This window comes from Mustelus asterias, chromosome 8 (genome assembly GCF_964213995.1).
Source record: "Mustelus asterias chromosome 8, sMusAst1.hap1.1, whole genome shotgun sequence".
Lineage (NCBI taxonomy): Eukaryota > Metazoa > Chordata > Chondrichthyes > Carcharhiniformes > Triakidae > Mustelus > Mustelus asterias.
The window spans coordinates 49,431,934-49,455,124 of record NC_135808.1 but is presented as its reverse complement, the minus strand read 5'-3'; the positions used below and the strand labels follow the sequence as shown (position 1 = coordinate 49,455,124).

At 48.5% G+C, this 23,191-nt stretch overlaps 1 protein-coding gene across 3 annotated transcripts in view; it reads right to left on the bottom strand.

The window, feature by feature from the left end:
- LOC144497128 (roquin-1-like) overlaps nucleotides 1-23,191 on the bottom strand; it is a 180,095-nt gene that overhangs the window by 156,277 nt on the left and 627 nt on the right. Inside the window, exons 2-3 of one of the 3 annotated variants that reach the window (XM_078217931.1) lie at nucleotides 22,924-22,996; nucleotides 8,073-8,280 (exon numbers count right to left, since the gene is read on the bottom strand). The gene's annotated coding sequence lies outside the window, so the exon portion shown is untranslated. The remainder of the gene's footprint in view (nucleotides 1-8,072; nucleotides 8,281-22,923; nucleotides 22,997-23,191) is intronic. The other 2 variants (XM_078217929.1, XM_078217932.1) reach the window with 2 other exon arrangements.

The window sequence follows — 23,191 nt, the reverse complement described above, 5'->3', positions numbered from 1 at the left end:
GTTAGGCTGGGGTTGTTTCCTTAGAGCAGAGAAGGCTGAGGGGAGAACCTGATTGAGGTATACAAAATTATGAGGGACATAGATAGGAAGAAACCTTTCCCTTACTAGAGGGGTCAATAACCAGGGGTCATATATTTCAGGTAAGGAGCAGGAGATTTAGAGGGAATTAGAGGAAAATCTTTTTCACCCAGAGGGTGCTGGGAATCTGGAACTCACTGCCCGAAAGGGTGGTAGAGGTGGGAACCCTCATAACATTTAAGAAGCGTTGGATGAGGACTTTTCTTTCTTCAAAAGTGACGTCAGAGGGAAGCTGTGATCTGATTGGTTGATAGCAAATCTGCCCCAAATTTAAAAAAAAACACAGCTAAACTCATAAACTTAAATTAAACTAATTAATTAATTAGAGATGGCTGGTCAGGTGATGTGCTTGAGCTGCTTGATGTGGGAGCTGGCAGATCCCATTGCGAGCTACAGCGACCACATCTGCAGTAAGTGTTGGCTGCTTGAAAAACTCCGGCTCAGAGTTGATGAGCTGGAGTCTGAGCTTCAAACACTGAGGCACATCCGGGAGGGGGAGACTTACCTGGACACTGTGTTTCAGGAGGCAGTCACACCTGTCAGAGTAAATAGTTTAAATCCTGCCAGTGGCCAGGGACAGCAGGGTGTGACTGCAAGTCAGGCAGGTAAAGGGAACCAGCAGTCAGGAACTCAGGAGCCTCAGCCCTTGACCCTGTCCAACAGGTACGAGGCACTTGCTCCCTGTGTGGATGGCAAACAGGGCTGCAGGAAGGATGAGTCAGCTGACCAAGGCACCATGGTTCAGCAGGCCATTCAAGGGGAGGAAGTAAATAGGCAAGTTGTAGTTGTAGGGGATTCTATTATCAGGGGGATAGATAGGATCCTTTGTGAGCAGGATAGAGTGTCCCGCATGGTATGTTGCCTGCCCGGTGCTAGGGTGCGGGACATCTCTGACCGGCTTGAAAGGATACTGGAGAGGGAGGGGGAGGATCCAGTTGTTGTGGTCCATGTTGGTACCAACAACATAGGCAAGTCTAGGAAAGAGGACCTGTTTAGAGATTATAAAGAGCTAGGATTCAAATTAAAAAACAGGTCCTCAAGGGTCATAATCTCCGGATTACTGCCCGAGCCACGTGCAAATTGGCATAGGGAGGCAAGAATAAGGGAAGTTAACACGTGGCTGAAAGAGTGGTGTGGGAAAGAAGGGTTCTTTTTCATGGGACACTGGCATCAGTTTTGGGGCAGGGGGGACCTATACCGTTGGGATGGTCTCCACCTGGACCGAGCTGGGATCAGTGTTCTGGCGAAGAGAGTAAATGGGGTGGTCAATAGGACTTTAAACTAGAGATTGGGGGGGAAGGGAAAGTCAGGGAACCAAGAGGTGAAGGAATCAGTGGGAAGCGTAGCTGCTTAGGATTACAAAAAATCACGAAAAGACAGCACTCAGGAGAGGTTACGATAGTCCCCATCTCACAAAATATGACACAGTGTCTGGAAAGGCTCAGTAAACCAAGGTCCACCACACTACGAAAACAAAAAGGGACGGTCAATAGGGAATTAAAGGTGCTATATTTAAATGCCCGCAGTGTCCGGAACAAGATAGATGAGCTTGTGGCCCAGATTGTGACTGGCAGGTATGATGTGGTAGGCATCACAGAGACGTGGTTGCAGGGGGTTCAGGACTGGCAGTTAAACATCCAGGGATTCACAACCTATCGAAAAGACAGAGGGGTGGGTAGAGGGGGCGGGGTTGCCTTGTTAATTAGAAATGAAATTAAATCAATAGCACTAAACGACATAGGGTCAGACGATGTGGAGTCTGTGTGGGTAGAGTTGAGGAACCACAAAGGCAAAAAAACCATAATGGGAGTTATGTACAGGCCTCCTGACAGTGGTCAGGACCAGGGGCACAAAATGCACCACGAAATAGAAAGGGCATGTCAGAAAGGCAAGGTCACAGTGATCATGGGGGATTTCAATATGCAGGTGGACTGGGTAAATAATGTTGCCAGTGGACCCAAAGAAAGGGAATTCATTGAATGTTTACAGGACGGCTTTTTGGAACAGCTTGTGATGGAGCCCACGAGGGAACAGGCTATTCTGGACTTAGTGTTATGTAATGAGCCAGACGTGATAAAAGATCTTAAAGTAAGGGAACACTTAGGAAGCAGTGATCATAATATGGTAGAATTCAGTCTGCAATTTGAAAGAAGGAAGGCAGAATCAGATGTGAAGGTTCTACAGTTAAATAAAGGTAATTACAGGCGCATGAGGGAGGAACTGACAAAAATCGACTGGAAGCAGAGCCTAGTGGGAAAGACAGTAGAACAGCAATGGCAGGAGTTTCTGGGAGTAATTGAGGACACAGTGCAGAGGTTCATCCCAAACAAAAGAAAGGTTATCAGAGGGGGGATTAGGCAGCCATGGCTGACAAAGGAAGTCAGGGAATGCATCAAGGCAAAAGAGAGAGCCTATAATGTGGCAAAGAGTAGTGGGAAGTCAGAAGATTGGGAAGGCTATAAAAACAAACAGAGGATAACAAAGAGAGAAATAAGGAAGGAGAGGATCAAATATGAAGGTAGGCTAGCCAGTAACATTAGGAATGATAGTAAAAGTTTCTTTAAATACATTAAAAACAAACGGGAGGCAAAAGTAGACATTGGGCCGCTCCAAAATGACGCTGGTAATCTAGTGATGGGAGACAAGGAAATAGCTGAGGAACTTAATAAGTACTTTGCGTCAGTCTTCACAGTAGAAGACATGAGTAATATCCCAACAATTCAGGAAAGTCAGGGGGCAGAGTTGAATATGGTTGCCATCACAAAGGAGAAAGTGCTAGAGAAACTAAAAGGTCTGAAAATTGATAAATCTCCGGGCCCAGATGGGCTACATCCTAGAGTTCTAAAGGAGATAGCTGAAGAAATAGTGGAGGCGTTAGTTATGATCTTTCAAAAGTCACTGGAGTCAGGGAAAGTCCCAGAGGATTGGAAAATCGCTGTTGTAACCCCACTGTTCAAGAAGGGAACAAGAAAAAAGATGGAAAATTATAGGCCAATTAGCCTAACCTCAGTTGTTGGCAAAATTCTAGAATCCATCGTTAAGGATGAGATTTCTAAATTCTTGGAAGTGCAGGGTCGGATTAAGACAAGTCAGCATGGATTTAGTAAGGGGAGGTCGTGCCTGACAAACCTGTTAGAGTTCTTTGAAGAGATAACAAATAGGTTAGACCAAGGAGAGCCAATGGATGTTATCTATCTTGACTTCCAAAAGGCCTTTGACAAGGTGCCTCACGGGAGACTGCTGAGTAAAATAAGGGCCCATGGTATTCGAGGCAAGGTACTAACATGGATTGACGATTGGCTGTCAGACAGAAGGCAGAGAGTTGGGATAAAAGGTTCTTTCTCAGAATGGCAACCGGTGACAAGTGGTGTCCCGCAGGGTTCAGTGTTGGGGCCACAGCTGTTCTCTTTATATATTAACGATCTAGATGACGGGACTGGGAGCATTCTGGCCAAGTTTGCCGATGATACAAAGATAGGTGGAGGGGCAGGTAGTATTGAGGAGGTGGGGAGGCTGCAGAAAGATTTAGACAGTTTAGGAGAGTGGTCCAAGAAGTGGCTGATGAAATTCAACATGGGCAAGTGCGAGGTCGTACACTTTGGAAAAAAGAATAGAGGCATGGACTATTTTCTAAACGGTGACAAAATTCATAATGCTAAAGTGCAAAGGGACTTGGGAGTCCTAGTCCAGGATTCTCTAAAGGTAAACTTGCAGGTTGAGTCCGTAATTAGGAAAGCAAATGTAATGTTGTCATTTATCTCAAGAGGCTTGGAATACAAAAGCAGGGATGTACTTCTGAGGCTTTATAAAGCACTGGTTAGGCCCCATTTGGAGTACTGTGAGCAATTTTGGGCCCCACACCTCAGGAAGGACATACTGGCACTGGAGCGGGTCCAGCGGAGATTCACACGGATGATCCCAGGAATGGTAGGCCTGACATACGATGAACGTCTGAGGATCGTGGGATTATATTCATTGGAGTTTAGGAGGTTGAGGGGAGATCTGATAGAAACTTACAAGATAATGAACGGCTTAGATAGGATGGACGTAGGGAAGTTGTTTCCATTAACAGGGGAGACTAGGACGCGGGGGCACAGCCTTAGAATAAAAGGGAGTCACTTTAGAACAGAGATGAGGAGAAATTTCTTCAGCCAGAGAGTGGTGGGTCTGTGGAATTCATTGCCACAGAGGGCTGTGGAGGCCGAGACGTTGAGCGTCTTCAAGACAGAAATTGATAAATTCTTGATTTCTCGAGGAATTAAGGGCTATGGGGAGAGAGCGGGTAAATGGAGTTGAAATCAACCATGATTGAATGGTGGAGTGGACTCGATGGGCCGAATGGCCTTACTTCCGCTCCTATGTCTTATGGTCTTATGGTCTTATGGACTTGAAATTCCACAGCATCCAAGGCTACGGGCCAAGTGCTGGAAAATGGGGTGAGAATATCTGAATGGTTGAGAGCCAGCACAGATACGATGGGCCGAAGGGCTTCTTTCTGTGCTGTGAAACTCCATGGGCGTGATCTTACCAGCGTGCTTTGCCCGTCAATTAGTGTGGCTGGAAAATAGTGTGCAATGCTAAAAATCAAATTCGCGGTTTGGATTTTCCTGGCCACTTTTTCCTGGTGTGAACAGCTTTGAGCCCAAAACGGGAGCAGAATCTGTCAGTGTGCATTTGAACGGATTTCAACGTCATTGGCGAGTTTGGCACAGCCGCTTTCCCCTTCCCAGGTATTTCCCACCTCTCTGGCATGGCGTCACGTCAGCACGAATCACTACTTCTCTGTAAAAGTCTGGCTCAGGCTCAGCAGTAACGAAGAGGAATAGGGAGGTGAGTACTACTGAGCACCTCATCCCCACCCCTCTCCCTCACAACCCGCACACATTAGTATGGATTTTGGCTTGGGGGGTCAACAGAGATGGTGGTCATTCTTGCGGATGCTGAAGAGTCGCCGCAGACTGCTTCTCAGTAAGGAGACAGTGTGGCACCTCTGCAGTAGGACAACTGCTATACCACCGGGTCCTGCAGGCATCACCGCCATTGCCTGGATGCCCCATGTGCAGGGGGCTATAAATGGCATGCACGTCGCCCTGTGGTCTCTGCATGATCAGGCAGAGGGAGGGGTTCCACTCCCTGAACGTGCTGATTGCGTGCGACCACATGCTGAACATCGTGCACAGCACCCCGGGAGCAAACAGCTCGGACATCCCCAGTCTCTTCGAGGACCAGTCAGGCTGTTGGGATGGCTCGTGGAGGACAAGGTTACCCGCTGAGCTCTTGGCTGATGAGGCCTGTGCAGAGGCCAGAGACCAAGGTAGAGACATGTTACAATGAGACCCACGCTGCCCCCCCGGCCCATTGTCGAGCGGTGCATGGGCTTCCGAAGATGCGGTTCAAGTGCCCTGCAGTACAAGGGCAGTAAGGTGGCACAGTGGTTAGCACTGTTGCCTCACAGTACCATGGACACAGGTTCAATTCTGGCCTCGGGTGACTGTGTGGAGTTTGCACATTCTCCCTGTGTCCGCATGAGTTTCTTCCGGGTCTCCAGTTTCCTCCCACAGTCCGAAAGACGTGTTGGTTAGGTGGATTGGCCACGCTAAATTGCCAGGGGGATTAGCAGGGTAAATCGGTGGGGTTACAGGGATATGGCTTGGATGGAATTGTTGTCGGGGCAGGCTCAATGTGTCAAATGGCCTCCTTTTGCACTGTAGGGATTCTATGATTCTACAGCCCCCTGATACACACATCATGGTGATCTGCTGTGCGCTCCACAACTTGGCGCAACAGTGGGGAGACATCCTGGACAAAGAGGAGGGGGAGCAGGCGGATGCCACTAGGGGATTTTCACAGTAACTTCATTGCAGTGTTAAATGTAAGCCTACTTGTGACACTAATAAATAAACTTAAAACGGCAGAGCCAGAGGATGGGAGACAGGCAGTGGCAAGGGTCTGGCAGGGCAGGTCAGCGAGGGAGCCCTCATCACAGCAGGGGTGGGGTCCAGCTGCTCCGACCTCTACTCACTACCCACCGCACCCCACTCCACTCCACTCCACTCTCCCCTCCCACTCCACTCTCCCCTCCCCCACACCCCCACCCCACCAACAACCCTTCCTTGTCCACACCACCTGCTATGGGTCAATTGACATCAATCACACCAGGGTGATGGGCCTGGGCTGGCCATGTTAGCGAGTTACTGTCCAGACAGGAGACCTGCTATGTGGAAGACTATGATGCAGCCCTGCTGAAACACAAGTCTGACTCCTATCTGATCTCTGACTGCACGCTGGCGCCTGGGTCCACGTCTGAGTGAAGGTTAGGGGACCACCATGCAGTCCAATTCCCCAGGGATTGGGGTGGGGGGTTGCGAATCTAGGGTCCGGTGGGTGCTACTACAGGGCCCCCAACTGCTGTGACTGCTTGGGAGGAGTGCTTGGAATACCACGGCAGTCAGGGGTCTGGTACAGCTGCTGGGAACAGGAGACTGCAGATTTGGTGGGTCAAAGGGGCGGCACGGTAGCACAGTGGTTAGCACTGCTGCTTCACAGCTCCAGGGACCTGGGTTTGATTCCCGGCTCGAGTCACTATCTGTGTGGAGTTTGCACATTCTCCTCGTGTCTGCGTGGGTTTCCTCCGGGTGCTCCGGTTTCCTCCCACAGTCCAAAGATGTGCGGGTTAGGTTGATTGGCCATGCTAAAATTGCCCCTTAGTGTCCGGAGATGAGTAGGTTAGAGGGATTAGCAGGTAACATATGTAGGGATATGGGGGTAGTGCCTGGATGGGATTGTGGTCAGTGCAGACTCAATGGGCCGAATGGCCTCTTTCTGCACTGTAGGGTTCTTTGAATCTATGAAAGGGCCTCTAACCCACAGCACGATGCTCTGCACCTCTGTGCATAGTCAGAGCACAGTCATCCCTGTGGGAGACGAATCACAGACAGGTAAGTCACAGCTATGGGGCGCAATGAATGTTTCTTAGCAGTGCTTATTAACCGAACCATTACTCATGCAGTCTTTCACCAATGCCTTCTTGGTGACCCTAAAACTTCTTAATCTTAATCCTACTGCTATGTCCAGGTGCCCCCCAGGATGCACATCAGAGTGGAGGTGGTCAGCTGTGTTCTGCGCCCTGTGGCCGGTGATGCCCTTGGCGGGTGTTCCCTGGGGAGGGCCAGGACCCGGAGAACCCTGGCCGACTTTCAGGTGTCATACCCTTTTCATCCCTCTGCCCGCGAGATGCTCCGGTGTCAGGAATGGGGGATTTGGAAGGCCTGACAACGACCAACGTCTCCTGGGTGGAAGGCCCCAGCATAGGCTCCAGCCCTTCCTCCTTCCTCGGGATGTCTATGGGCCCCTAGGACACTCCATGGGACGGCGGGGAGTGATCTGGGAGTGAGCTCCAGGAGCCTCAGCATCACCTGGCCCTGCCTGTCCTGGAGGCTCAACTGCATCAGCCCCATGGTGTTCAAGCCTTCAGCGACGGCCCTCTGCAACAGAGCCAAGTTCTGGAGTCCCTCAGCATCAGCCCTTTGAGACTGGGCATGTTCTCGAGGCCTGCAGCCATGGCCCGCTGTGTCTCCAGAATGACTCCGAGACCCTCAGCCATGGCCTGAGTGTCTCGAGCATGCCTTGGACCCTACTACCCATGGTGACCATTTCCTGACCCAAGCTTTCCACCGTGGACGCCAACCTTGCAGTGTTTGGGGGGGGGGGGGGGGGGGGGGGGGCAGGCACACAATGCCGGCATCATCTTTTGCAACTGAAGCCTATGGGACCCCTTCCACAGCCTCGCAGTTGCTGCAGTGTTGCCGACAGCCCCTCCTGCAATCACCGGCTCTGCTGATGTATCTTCAGCAGCTTCGGGGTGATGGATCCCAGTGGCCTGACACCGGGCTGGGGGCCAGCTGATTCCTTGCCTCCAGCAGACCTCCTCATGCTCAAGCCTTCGGACATTCCCACCTCCACCCGGTGGGCATCTACGGCAGTGTTGTACGCACCGGAAAGTGACCCAGAAGCCTCACCGTTAACATGTTCCACTGTGGTGACCGTATTTGTGCTGGTGGATTGTGTGGTTGATGTCTTTGTCATGTGTATGGTGCTGGCCTCGGAGGATTCCTCAGGGCCTTCCTCCAAGGTTTCCTTAGCGGGAGAGCGGGGTGGGTTCAGCGGCGACACCAGACAGACCGGGTGCATCGGAGTTCACTCCTGCAACAAAGGACACAAGGTTCAATGCAAAGAGAGGGATAAGTGTCTGGGCAGCTTGCCATTTAATTGAGATATGTCACATGAATGAAGGTTCCTCACTTCCTGGTCGCACTCCAACCTGGCTATCATTCACTGTTCTTTCCTCGGCCTCCCCCAACAGTTCTAGTGCGCTTTCCTCGAAAGGAGTGAGGAGACACATGTTCCGGTTTTCTCCTGCTCCCGGTGATTATGAGCCATCTTATCCTGCGGGGACAGAAGGGGCGAATTGAAAGCCTAACAGCTGGAAGGGGACGGGGTGTCGGGGGGGGGGGGGCGATTGGGTGGTGACAGAGAGGTTGGAGGAAGATGCTGAATCGGGGAGGGGGGGTCGGGTGCTGGAAGGCCGCAGGGTGTCAGAGGGTGGACGGACATGGACATTCCATTTGCAACAGGGTGGACTGATGCCAGAATGGGATGGACACCCATCCTTCATGACCAAAGCAGGTCATTTATTTTCTTCTAGCACTGGTCGTCGGTTCTCCGTGCGAGTTCACGGGCACTCATATAAGAACATAAGAACTAGGAGCAGGAGTAGGCCATCTGGCCCCTCGAGCCTGCTCCGCCATTCAATAAAATCATGGCTGATCTTTTTGTTGACTCCGCTTACCCGCCAGCTCACCATAACCTTTAATTCCTTTACTGTTCAAAAATGTATCTATCCTTGCCTTAAAAATATTCAATGAGGTAGCCTCAACTGCTTCACTGGGCAGGGAATTCCACAGATTCACAACCCTTTGTGTGAAGAAGTTCCTCCTCAACTCAGTCCTAAATCTGCTCCCCCTTATTTTGAGGCCATGCCCCCTAATTCTAGTTTCCACTGGTAGGTGAAACAACTTCCCTGCTTTTATCTTATCTATTCCCTTCATAATCTTACATGTTTCTACAAGATCTCCTCTCATCTGAATTCCAATGAGTATACCCCAGTCTACTCAGTCTCTCCTCATAAGCCAACTCTCCCAACTCCGGAACCAACCTAGTGAATCTCCTCTGTGCCAGTATATCCTTTCTCAAGTAAGGAGACCAAAACTGTACACAGTATTCCAGGTGTGGTCTCACCAGCACCTTATAAAGCTGCAACATAACCTCACTGCTTTTAAACTCCATCCCTCCAGCAATGAAGGACAAAATTCCATTTGCCTTCTTAATTGGATGAACAGCGATATCCACTGCTTGCTGAAGTCCAGGTCTGAGGTGTTCAAGTCAGGCGACACTGACCTATACAAGAAAGCCAGATATGATCTAAGGAGATCCATCAAAGATGCCAAAAGACAGTACCTGACCAAACTAGAGTCCCAGGCTAGCTACACCGACCCCCGCCGATTATGTCAAGGTCTGCAAGACATAACAGGCTACAAGATGAGGGCATGTAAAATCGCTGGCTCCAACGCACCCCTCCCTGATGAGTTCAATGCATTCTACGCCCATTTTGCACAAGAGGTCAGCAAGAGAATGCCCTCCACCCTGGAAGAACTTGTATCTGGGGTCACCATTGCAGATGTCAGAGCAGCTTTCTTGAAGGTCAACCGACGGAAAACAACTGGCCCGGATGGGGTATCCGGATGTGCACTCAGATCCTGTGCAGATCAGCTGGGGGGAGTATTCACAGACATCTTCAACCTCTCTTTACAACAATCTGAGGTCCGTATTTGCTTCAAGAAGACGACCATCATCTCAGTACCTAAAATAAAACCAAGCAGCGTGCCTTAATGACTATTGGCCGATGGCTCTGACATCCATCATTATGAAGTGCTTCGAAAGGTTAGTCATGGCACGAATCAATTCCAGCTTCCCGGACTGCCTGGATCCACTACAGTTTGCCTACCGCCGCAACAGGTCCACAGCAGACGCCATTTCCCTGGCCCTGCACTCAACCCTGGAACACCTAGATAATAAGGACACCTATGTCAGACTCCTATTTATTGACTACAGCTCAGCCTTCAACACTATTATTCCCACGAAACTCATCTCCGAACTCCGTGGCCTGGGCCTCGGCACCTCCTCCTGCGACTAGATCCTGAACTTCCTAACTCACAGACCACAATCAGTAAGGATAGGCAACAACACCTCCTCCACAATCATCCTCAACACCAGTGCCCCACAAGACTGTGTTCTCAGCCCCCTACCATACTCCTTATACACCTATGACTGTGTGGCCAAATTCCCCTCCAATTCGATTTTCAAGTTTGCTGACGACACCACCTTAGTGGGTCGGATCTCAAACAATGACGAGACAGAGTACAGGAATGAGATAGAGAATCTGGTGAACTGGTGCAGCAACAATAATCTCTCCCTCAATGTCAACAAAACGAAGGAGATTGTCATCGACTTCAGGAGAACATGCCCCTGTCTACATCAATGGGGATGATGTAGAAAGGGTCGAGAGCTTCAAGTTTTTAGGTGTCCAGATCACCGACAATCTGTCCTGGTCCCCCCCAGGCCGACACTATAGCTAAGAAAGCCCACCAACGCCTCTATTTTCTCAGAAGACTAAGGAAATTTGGCATGTCAGCTACGACTCTCAGATGCAGCTTTTACAGATGCACCATTGAAAGCATTCTTTCTGGTTGTATCACAGCTTGGTATGGCTCCTGCTCTGCCCAAGACTGCAAGGAACTACAAAAGGTTGTGAATGTAGCCCATCCATCACACAAACCAGCCTCCCATCCATTGACTCGGTCTACACTTCCCGCTGCCTCGGCAAAGCAGCCAGCATAATTAAGGACCCCACGCACCCCAGACATGCTCTCTTCCACCTTCTTCCTTCGGGAAAAAGATACAAAAGCCTGAGGTCACGTAGCAACCGACTCAAGAACAGCTTCTTCCCTGCTCCTATCAGACTTTTGAATGGACTTACCTTGCATTAAGTTGATCTTTCTCTATACCCTAGCTATGACTACATTCTGCACTCTCTCGTTTCCTTCTCTACGAACGGTATGTTTTGTTTGTACAGCGCGCAAGAAACAATACTTTTCACTGTATGTTAATACATGTGACAATAATAAATCAAATCAAAATCAAATCAAATAATTACCTGCTGCATTTGCAAACCAACCTTTTGTGATTCATGCACAAGGACACCCAGGTCCCTCTGCACAGCAGCATGCTGCAATTTTTTACCATTTAAATAACAGTCCATTTTGCTGTTATTCCTACCAAAATGGATGACCTCACATTTACCAACATTGTACTCCATCTGTCAGACCTCGCCCACTCACTTAGACTATCTATATCCCTTTGCAGACTTTCAGCGTCCTCTGCATTTTGCACTCATCTTAGTGTCATCTGCGAATTTTGACACACTACATGGTCCCCAACTCCAAATCATCTACGTAAATTGTAAACAATTGCGGTCCCAACACTGATCCCTGAGGCACGGCACTAGTCACTGATCGCCAACCAGAAAAACACCCATTTACCCCCACTTTGCTTTCTGTTCGTTAACCAATTCTCTATCCATGTTAATACATTACCTGTAACACCATGCACCTTTATCTTATGCAGTAGCCTTTGGTGCGGCACCTTGTCAAATGCCTTCTGGAAATCCAGATACCCCATCCACAGGTTCCCCATTGTCCACTGCGCACGTAATGTTCTCAAAGAATTCCACCAAATTCGTCAAACATGACGTGTCCTTCATGATCCCATGCTGTGTCTTCCCAATGGGACAATTTATATCCAAATGTCTCGTTATTTCTTCCTTGATGATAGATTCAAGCATTTTCCCTACTACAGAAGTTAAGCTAACCAGCCTATAGTTACCCGCTTTTTGTCCTCCACTTTTTTAAACAGTGGCGTCACATTTGCTGTTTTCCAATCTGTGGGAACCACCCCAGAGTCCAGCAGATTTTGGTAAATTACCACTAGTGCATTTGCTATTTCCCCCGCCATCTCTTTTAGTCCCCTGGGATGCATTCCATCAGGGCCAGGAGACTTGTCTACCTTTAGCCCCATTAACTTGCCTAACACTACCTCTTTTGTGATAATGATAGTTTCTAGGTCCTCATCTGCCATAGCCTTTTTGTCATCCATTTTTGGCATGTTATTTGTGTCTTCCACTGTGAAGACCGACACAAAATACCTGTTCAACACCTCAGCCATTTCCTCTTTCCAGTTATTACATTCCCCTTCTCATCCTTTGAAGGACCAATGTTTACTTGAGCCACTCTTTTTCATTTTATATATTCGTAGAAACTTTTGCTAGCTCATAGAATCCCTACAATGCAGAAGGAGGCCATTCGGCCCATCGAGTCTATACCGACCACAATCCCACCCAGGCCCTATTCCCGTAACCGCACATTTACCCTGCTAATCCCCCTGACACTAAAGGGCAATTTAGCATGGCCAATCAACCTAATCCACACGTCTTTGGACTGTGGGAGGAAACCGGAGCTCCCGGAGGAAACCCATACAGACACGGGGAGAATGTGCAAACTCCACACAGACAGCGACCTGAGGCCAGAATTGAACCCAGGTCCCTGGCGCTGTGAGGCAACAGTGCTAACCACTGGGCCACCGTGTTGCCCCTGTTTTATATTCTGGGCCAGTTTACTCTCATAATCCATCTTACTTTTCTTTATAGCTTTTCTCATGGCTTTCTGTTGACCTTTAAAGATTTCCCAATCCTCTAATCTTTGCCACTTTGCATGCATTTTCTTTCAGTTTGATACCCTCCTTTATTTCCTTAGATATCCATGGCTGATTATCTTTTTTTCTATAGTCCTTCCTTATCACTGGTATATACTAGTATGTTCTTATGTGCCATCTTCCTGGCGTGACTCCCTGTGAGTCCATCATTAGCGCTAATATGCAGCTCTCCCTTGTTAATACCGTACAGCTGCGGGCACTTTGGAAGAGCCACATGCCCGGAGGGTCCATGCCAGCGAGAATCGCATCGTGACTCTTTCATTGCATTCAGTATCGAAAGATTGCGGTGCGGGGTGCGCCGAAAAAACCCCAGCACGAATAACTCTTGTTTTTTTGCCACTACAGCATTTTTTTGGTAAGATAGCGCCCAACTCTATGAAACCTGTTACACACAACAGGACAGCAATCATCAAAGAGATAAGCTTTAAAGAGCAACTTTTGTTTTAAATTCGGCACTGGCTGGACCAGCATTTATTGCTCATCCTTGATTGCTCTTGATGGGGCAGTTAAGAGTCAATGACATTGTTGTGGATCTGGAGTAACATGTAGGCCAGAGCAGGCAAGGATGACAGATTTCTTTCCTTAAAGGACATCTGTGAACCAGATGGGTTTTTATGACAATTTACAATGGTTTCATGGTTATCATTAGACGTTTAATTCCAGGTTTTAATTGAATTCAAATATCACCATTTGCAGTGATTTGAACCTGGGACCCAAGAACATTACCCTGGGTTTCTGGATTACGAAACCAGTGACAATACCACTATGCCACTGCCTTCCCTATGGCAGATGGAGAGAGGTAGAGAGAGAAGCAAAGACAGAGCTTGGAATCCAGGGGTTTGATACTAATAGAGGCAGGGATGAAGACCAGACCTGGAGCAACATAGAGATCACTGAGGGTTGTAGTGAACCAGGAGGTTAGAGATAATGAAGGGAAAGGAAATGGAGAGATTTGAAAAAAAAGGTGAGAATTTTAAAATTGGGGAATTGCCAATGTAGGTTTACAAGCACAGGGTTGGTGGGTGAACAGGACTGAGTGTGGCGACTAGGGGATTTTCACAGTATCTTCATTGCAGTGTTAATGCAAGCCTACTTGTGACACAAATAAATAAATAAAAATGAGCGAGAGCATAGGAAACATGTTTGGGTGAAATAAAGTAGATAGGGGGTGATAGATGCAACACAGACCAAACAGATACATTTCAGTCAGTAATCTACTGATGTTATCCTGCTACCTGACAATTACCGCTACCCTCTGTTTAGACCCATTGTGATCATTTACCCCAGTAATCCCAGACCCACTCCAATCATTGGGATAATTTACATCAGTGACTCTCAGACCCTCTCTGATTATTGAGATAATTTACACCAGTCACCTCAGATACACTAGGATCTGTGATTCAATTACCTGGGGAGGGCAGCAATTTTACGAGGACAGAACATTGAATACAGGAGTTGGGTCTTGTTGAAGTTGTACAAGACATTGGTAAGGCCACACGTGGAATACTGTGTACAGTTCTGGTTACCCTATTATGGAAAGGATATTATTAAACTAGAAAGAATGCAGAAAAGATTTACGAGGATATTTATGGGACTTGAAGTTTGAGTTATAAGGAGAGGCTGGATTGACTGGGATTTGTTCCCTAGAGCATAGGAGACTTGGGCGTGATCTTATAGTTCTCTGTACTATCTAAAGAATGGTGATTACTCCCTTATCTACTTTATTTCATCCAAACATGTTTCCTATGCTCTCGCTCATTTTTATTTATTTGTGTCACAAGTAGGCTTGCATTAACACTGCAATGAAGATACTGTGAAAATCCCCTAGTCGCCACACTCAGTCCTGTTCACCCACCAACCCTGTGCTTGTAAACCTACACTGGCAATTCCCCAATTTTAAAATTCTCACCTTTTTTTTCAAATCTCTCCATTTCCTTTCCCTTCATTATCTCTAACCTCCTGGTTCACTACAACCCTCGGTGATCTCTATGATCTTATAGAGGTCTGTAAAATAATGAAGGGCATAGATAAGGTAGATAGTCTTTTCCCAAAGATAGGGGAGTCTAAAATTAGATGGCATAGGTTTAGGGTGAGAGAGGAGAGATACAAAGGGGTCCAGAGGGGCAATTTCTTCACACAGAGGGTGGTGAGTGTCTGGAACAAGCTGCCAGAGGTAGTAGTAGAGGCGGGTACAATTTTGTCTTTTAAAAAGCATTTGGACAGTTACATGGGTAAGATGGGTATAGAGGGATATGGGCCAAATGCAGGCAATTGGGATTAGCTTAGTGGTTAAAAAAAAGGGTGGCATGCAGCCGGAAAGCTTGTTTCCATGCAATAAGCCTCTATAACTATACTATGACTGCTGAGTTCAGGTTGCACTGAGACCCATGTATATTGTCACTCCCAAAGGCTATTTGACATTCTCTGTACTATCTAAAGAATGGTGATTACTCCCTTTGGCTCAGGAAAGCTCTCTCTATCCCAACTAGGCCCTACACAAGGATCCACTGGTCTCAATGCTATTATTTTGACAACAGCTGCTGTGTCATTTTTACTGGCAAAGCTTTCATGTTCACAATTTATAATCTTAATTTAATTTCCATGAGAGTTTTGGACGTTTGTTCATGTTTCTCTGATCATTAGTCTAATCACAGTAAGAAGAAGGTGCAGATCCCTTGGACAGAGCACACAGAGCCTGCACAATCCCACTCAGCAGCCTATTCTGGTTGTGACTGGCCTGTGACAGCATTAGTTGGACGGACTGGCTGGCTGTTGAGGCAAGTGCCATCTTCTCCAACAGTGACCAAGCTGCTTTGGCAGCTGTTTCCTGATAAAAAGCAAATTACTGCAGATTCTGGAAATCTGAAACAAAAACAGAAAAATCTAGAAAAACTCAGCAGGTCTGACAGCATCTGTGGAGAGAGGATAGAGCCAATGTTTCAAGTCTGGATGACCCTTCGTCACAGCTATTTACTGAACTCCGTGCAGAGAGGAAGATGCTCCCTAAATGAAGTGGGGGCACAAAGATGGGCATCACCTGAAGAAGAAAATTATCCTATTGTGCATTTTATTTAAATTGGGATTTATTCTCTGGATTATCACTTTAGCCAGAAGTGCCTCCTGAGGTCCCCAGCATCACTGATGTTTTGATTTGATTTATTATTGTCATATGTATTGGAATGCAGTGAAAAGTATTGTTTCTTGCATGCTGTACAGACAAAGCACACTGTTCATAGAGTACATTGTGGAGAAGGAAAGGAGAGATGCAGAATGTAGTGTAACAGTCATAGCTAGGGTGTAGAGAAAGATCAATTTAATATGGGGTCGGTCTATTCAAAAAAGTCTGATGGCAGCAGGGAAGAAGCTGTTCTTGGGTCGATTGAGTCCAAAGATGTGCGGGTTAGGTTGATTGGCCAGGTTAAAAAATGCCCCTTAGAGTCCTGGGATGCGTAGATTAGAGGGATTAGCGGGTAAATATGTGGGGCTAGGGCCTGGGTGGGATTGTGGTCGGTGCAGACTCGATGGGCCGAATGGCCTCCTTCTGCACTGTAGGGTTTCTATGATTGGTACGTTACCTAAGAGTTATGTATCTTTTTCCTGACAGAAGTGGAAGAGAGTATGTCTGATATGCGTGGGGTCCTTGTTTATGCTGGCCGAGGCAGCGGGAAGTGTAGACGGAGTCAATGGATGGGAGGCTGGCTTGTGTGACGGACTGAGCTACGTTCACAACCGTTTGTAGTTTCTTGCGGTCTTGGACAGAGCAGGAGCCATACCAAGCTGTGATACATCCGGAAAGGATGCTTTCTATGGTGCATCTGTAAAAATTGGAGAGAGCTGTAGCAGACATGCCAAATTTCCTTAGTCCCCTCAGAAAGTAGAGGCATCATTGGGTTTTCCTAACTATAGCGTAGGCATGGAGGGACCAGGACAGGTTGTTGGTGATATGGACACCTAGAAACTTGAAGCTCTCGACCATTTCCACTTCAACCCCGTTGATGTAGACAGGGGCATGTCCTCCCCTACGCTTCCTGAAGTCGATGACTATTTCCTTTGTTTTACTGATATAGAGACATTAGACTTCTGTCAATTTGATTCTCTCCATGTGATATTAAGAAACAGCTGAAGGCACTGGATGTTGCAAAGGGCCCTGGCAATATTCCAACAATAGCACTGAAGACTTGATGTACTCTCGATCATCAGAAAAATGATGGAAGGGGTCATCAACAGTGCTATTAAGTGGCACTTAGTCAGCAAAACCTGTTTACTGACGCTCAGTTTGGGTTCCGCCAGGGTCACTCAGCTCCTGACCTCATTATAGCCTTGGTTCAAACATGGACAAAAGAGCTGAATTCTAGAGGTGAGGTGGGAGTGACAGCCTTTGACATCAAGGCCACATTTGACCGAGTGTGGCATCAAGGAGCCCCAGCAAAACTGGTATCGGGGGCAAACCCTCCGCTGGTTGGAGTCATACCTGGCACATAGGAAGATGGTTGTGGGGGGAGTCAGTCATCACAGCTCCAGGACATCACTGCAGGAGTCCCTCAGGGTAGTGCCCTACCATCATTCCCTCCATCATAAGGTCAAAGTGGGGATATTCGCTGATGATTGCACAATGTTCAGCACTATTCGTGACTCCTCAGATACTGAAGCAGTCCATGTTCAAATGCAACAAAATCTGGACAATATCCAGTTTTGGGTTGACAAGTGGCAAGTAACATTTGCCACACAAATGCCAGGCAATGACCATCACCAATAAGAATCTAACCACCTCCCATTGACATTCAATGGTGTTACCATCACTGAATCCCCCACTGTCAACATCCTTGAGGTTACCACCGACAATAAACTCAACTGGACCTCGTCACATAAACAGTGGCTACAAGAGCGGGTCAGAGGCTAGGAATACGGCGATGAGTAACTGACCTCCTGGCTCCCCAAAGTCTGTCCACCATCTACAATGCACAAGTCAGGGGTGTGATGGCCTGCAATGATCAATTTAGATGAAGAAAAACATAAATTGGTTTGAGTGGAGCATAACCCATGGACTGGTTGGGATAAATGATCCTGTTACTGTGATATATATCCAATATAATCCTATGTAGAAAGTGTTATTAACCACCCACTGAAATGCTGTGGCTACAAGACCAGGTCAGAGGCTAGGAATTCCAAGGCACATGACTCACCTCCTGACTCCAAAAGCCTGTCCACCAGCTACAAGGCTTACGCCAGGAGTCACGTCGTGGAGATGCCGGCATTGGACTGGGGTGGGCACAGTAAAAAGTCTCTCAACACCAGTTAAAGTCCAACAGGTTTATTTGGTATCATGAGCTTTCAGAGCGCTGCTCCTTCATCAGGTGAGTCCTGGTGTTATGAGACTTCTTACTAAGTCAGGAGTGTAATGGAATACTCTCCACTTGCCTGGATTTGTGCAGCTCCAACAACACTCAAGAAGCAGGAACGGTGGCAGGACGGAGAATCCTATGCGAGTCCCAAAGCGGCTTTTCCCCAATCAATTGCCCCCTAACCCCACCAATCACTAAGAGAATCTCAACTTAAAATTTGAAACTCATTTCAATACATTTAAATATCAGGGAGCCAAAACACGCCATTGAAACCAGCTTCAGGGCGCTTAGGTACCATCTTGCAGGATGCCCAATCTGCTGGCGAATTGCGAGACCTTGTTCTACACCCCACGGACATCGGACCCTCCCTCCTTCATTAGCAGCATGTCCTTCCCCACACCGAAACCGGTCGCCAGCATCGGGGCATCAGAGCTCTCCCAATGGATCCCCCGACAGATCCTTGACACGCCCCACCCTTCGCATGACCCTCTTCGCAATCCACCCCGCACGACACCCCCTGCATTGGCCTTTCCCCCACCTTTGCATAGGCACCCATCATAGAGCATAAGCATCCCCTTGGCACAGCTCCTGGCACACTGTGCCCAATAGGCGCTCCTGGTGTCAGGTGGGCACTGCCAGTGTACCAGGTGGGCACTGCTAGGCAGGCACTACCCAGTCATGCCCTCATCCACTTAAGGGCTTCAATGGCCTCCGATCCCCCTGATGTGACCTCCACTGGTGAAGACCAATAGTGATTTGTGCCAACATGATGTCTTGCCAGAGAGGGAGGAAGCATCTGGGAGGGGGGGGGGGGGGGGGGGGGGGGGGGGGGGGGGAAGCAGCCGTGCCAAACTCCCTAATGAAATGGAAATCCAGGCAATCTGATGCTAATACGTTTTGTGCCCTTTCTGGCGTGAAGCCATTCTCACCTATAAAAAGGGGTTGAGAACATTCATCATTTCAGGACGGATCAAATCAGCCAGGCTGAGCAGCCACAGAGGCACTGTGGCAGTTTCAAGATTCCCCTGGATCCAGGGTGCCACTGATTGTACCCATGTATGGGTTGAGAAGAATTTTGGTCTCACGCTATTTTCCCGGCTCACCATACTGATTGCCAGGCGCGGCAAGATGGTAAGATCGCGCTCATCACAGCGATTACATTGCTCCTTTGCCTCTGTCCTCCTGAGAGGCATCACCAGCCACCTTTTCAAAGGATACCCCTCGCCACCCATCAACCATCCACTGAGGTGAGCTGGAGCCGTGAACAGCCTGGGCACTTGAGTGGCATAGTTTGTAGGCCTGGTGGGAGCTGCCAGGGTACCTCGCACAGACCTGTAGAATCTGGGTTCTGCAGTCACAAACTTTAATGCAGTGAAAGTCCTTCCTGTTGACAAAGGCACCCGGCTGGCCAGCTGGTACCTTGATGGTCACATGGGTACAATCTATGGCACCCTGGCTCCAGGGAAATCTTGAAACTGCCATAATGCCTCTGTGGCTGCTCAGCCTGGCTGGCTTGATCCATCCTGAAATGGATGAATGTTCTCATCTGCCTGAACAGAATGTCACTCACCAGCTGTGTGCAGTTGACTGAGAAACTCCACAAAGATCACCCATGGAGCCCTGGAAAGATCCGGAGGCATAAATGTTAAGTCCCACAGTGGCCTTGAGAGCCACAGGCATTAGGTGCCCACCCACACAATGGGAGGCTACCTCCGACCCAAATCAGCTGGCAGATGGTCATGACCACTTCCCTTCAAAGCTGAAGCCTCCTGCAGCACTGGACCTCAGTCATGGCTGTACTGCCTTGGTTCACTGCCTGTACACCCTAGCAGCTGGGTAGTGGCATCATCTGCGGGGATGTCCACCTTGCCTCCCTGTTAGCTCTGACACCCTGTATCTCCGCATCTCCTCAGAGGTGGTGCCCGAGATCACCCGGCCTCCTCTCTCTGTCTGTCTTCTCAGAGGAGGTGGTGTTGCTGGCTGAGTAGACTATGCCCATCTGCAGAGATGTAAATGGGGCTGACCCGTGCACGGAGAGTGACGGAGTGAGGCAAATCTCTGATATCAGAGGTCAGCAATGTCCTGGAAAGCTCCAGGCTATGCTGAACCCTCCACAGAATCCAGGAAAAATGCTGACAATGCTACCCAACCCAACCCCCCCCCCCAAAAACTCTGAACTCCTCACCCTGCCTGTGCTCCAGCCCCCTTTTATACTGCCCTTGGATGCGAAAATTGAAAAAACGGGTTGCCTGCCTGTGCGCCGACCTACAAATAGCACAAGCAACGTAATATTGTGGTCAATTGGACATTTAATCCTCTCAAGTAGCTCTGTAATTGTAGGGGGGATGCAGGTGGGGATTGGTAGCACACTCGCCAAACAGCGTGAGGACGCGATGACATTGGGATACACACCCGATATCTGCATGCGCGATTTCACGCGCTTCTGGGTCGGACATGCACCACCCGGGCAGTCTAAAATTCTGCCACAGCACCTCGAACAGACAATAAGGATGGAGGATGTGGGGAGAACAGGGTGGGATAAGGTGCAGGCAGAGGCGGTAAACAGAGACAGCCAACGTAATCAGCCAAGGATCTGAGTGATGGGACAGACAAGACAGCAGGTGATGGGATGTAGGTGCCTGAAGATTTACGGGGATGTACGGTGTAACAAACCGGTAAGGGGAGTATTGTAAAAAATCAAGTATAGAGGTAAGTGCGAGTAAAGGTTTCAGCTGCAGTGGCAGGGTTGGGTGTGGGACAGAGGTAGGGTGGGTACACGGCAAGATAAAGGAACTGTGTATTTCAATCACATGCTCCTTACTACTTAGTGAAACCAATAACATGCAAATCTTTGAAAAGGACAAATTCTGTGCGGTGGATGAACACGAGGTGAGGCTATAATTAAAATTGTCACTGGTTTCAGAGGCTGGAAACTTTCACCTAGAAAATGCTCCACCCTTCATTTTACTGAACATTGCAGCTGCTTCCTGACCCACGTACAGCCCCCGTATGCAGGCCAGCAGCTCACAGCCCGTATCTCAACCCCAGCTGGCTACATCCTTACACTTTCTCTGTTCTATTAACCCTCGTACTGGATTGGACGTGAGCTGCCACACTGCACCCCGAACTGGGACACCCACCTATTAGTAAGCTCCATTTTAATCTGTCTGTGCTCATCAAGATGAGGGACATTTGTATCAAGTCCCATACATGCAAACACTGCAACCATGACACAATCCCAGGACAGGTACAGCACAGGGTTAGATACAGAGCAAAGCTCCCTCTGCACTACCCCCATCAAACACTCCCAGGACAGGTACAGCACAGGGTTAGATACAGAGCAAAGCTCCCTCTGCACTACCCCCATCAAACACTCCCAGGACAGGTACAGCACGGGGTTAGATACAAAGTAAAGCTCCCTTTACACTGTCCCCATCAAACACTCCCAGGACAGGTACAGCACAGGGTTAGATACAGAGTAAAGCTCCCTCTACACTACCCCCATCAAACACTCCCAGGACAGGTGCAGCACGGGGTTAGATACAGAGTAAAGCTCCCTCTACACTACCCCCATCAAACACTCCCAGGACAGGTACAGCACAGGGTTAGATACAGAGTAAAGCTCCCTCTACACTACCCCCATCAAACACTCCCAGGACAGGTACAGCACAGGGTTAGATACAGAGTAAAGCTCCCTCTACACTACCCCCATCAAACACTCCCAGGACAGGTACAGCACAGGATTAGATACAGGGTAAAGCTCCCTTTACACTGTCCCCATCAAACACTCCCAGGTCAGGTACAGCACAGGGTTAGATACAGAGTAAAGCTTCCTCTACACTGCCTCCAGCAAACACTCCCAGGACAGGTACAGCACGGGGTTAGATACAGAGTAAAGCTCCCTCTACACTGTCCCCATCAAACACTCCCAGGACAGGTACAGCACAGGGTTAGATACAGAGTAAAGCTCCCTCTACACTGTCCCCATCAAACACTTCCAGGACAGGTACAGCACAGGGTTAGATACAGGGTAAAGCTCCCTCTACACTGTCCCCATCAAACACTCCCAGGACAGGTACAGCACAGGGTTAGATACAGAGTAAAGCTTCCTCTACACTGCCTCCAGCAAACACTCCCAGGACAGGTACAGCACAGGGTTAGATACAGGGTAAAGCTCCCTCTACACTACCCCCATCAAACACTCCCAGGACAGGTACAGCACAGGGTTAGATACAGAGTAAAGCTCCCTCTACACTACCCCCATCAAACACTTCCAGGACAGGTACAGCGCGGGGTTCGATACAAAGCTCCATCGACAGCAATGGTTTTGAACTGGTGTGCAGCAAAAACTGTGCAAGTATCCCAAAGCCTTCTGCCGGAATATTTCGGTAAGTGCAGTACCAACTGAGGAGGGTGAGGAAGTGGGGACTTGAAGGAGAGCAGGCACCAGGTCTGTTGTGGCAGCTCAGCCTCGGACACCCTGCAGGACTGACTGGCAGGTACATTGAATAAAAGCAACAGAATAACCCAGATTCACCCCCAACTTCCAAATGGTTAAAACAATTGATCCAAATGCATGGGAGTGATGTAAAATGCAGAGAGAAAGGTTTGTCTTTACCGAGAGCCTCTTCACTGGTGAATCCTGGCCGGTACCTCTCGCCCTGGTGCTGCCAAAAGATCCACATGTGACTCTAAAGAAAAAAAGTGGAAATTAAATACCTATTCCAGTACTTCACCGACATAGAAACTTCAGCCGGTTTGGCTCAGCTATTCTCTATTCCGAAGTATGCTGGTCTAATGATCATTGCTCAGCCCTACGATGTCCTTTAGCAAAAAGGGATCTGGTCATTTTCCCAGCTGGAGTTTTCTCAAAGATCTCCAAGGAG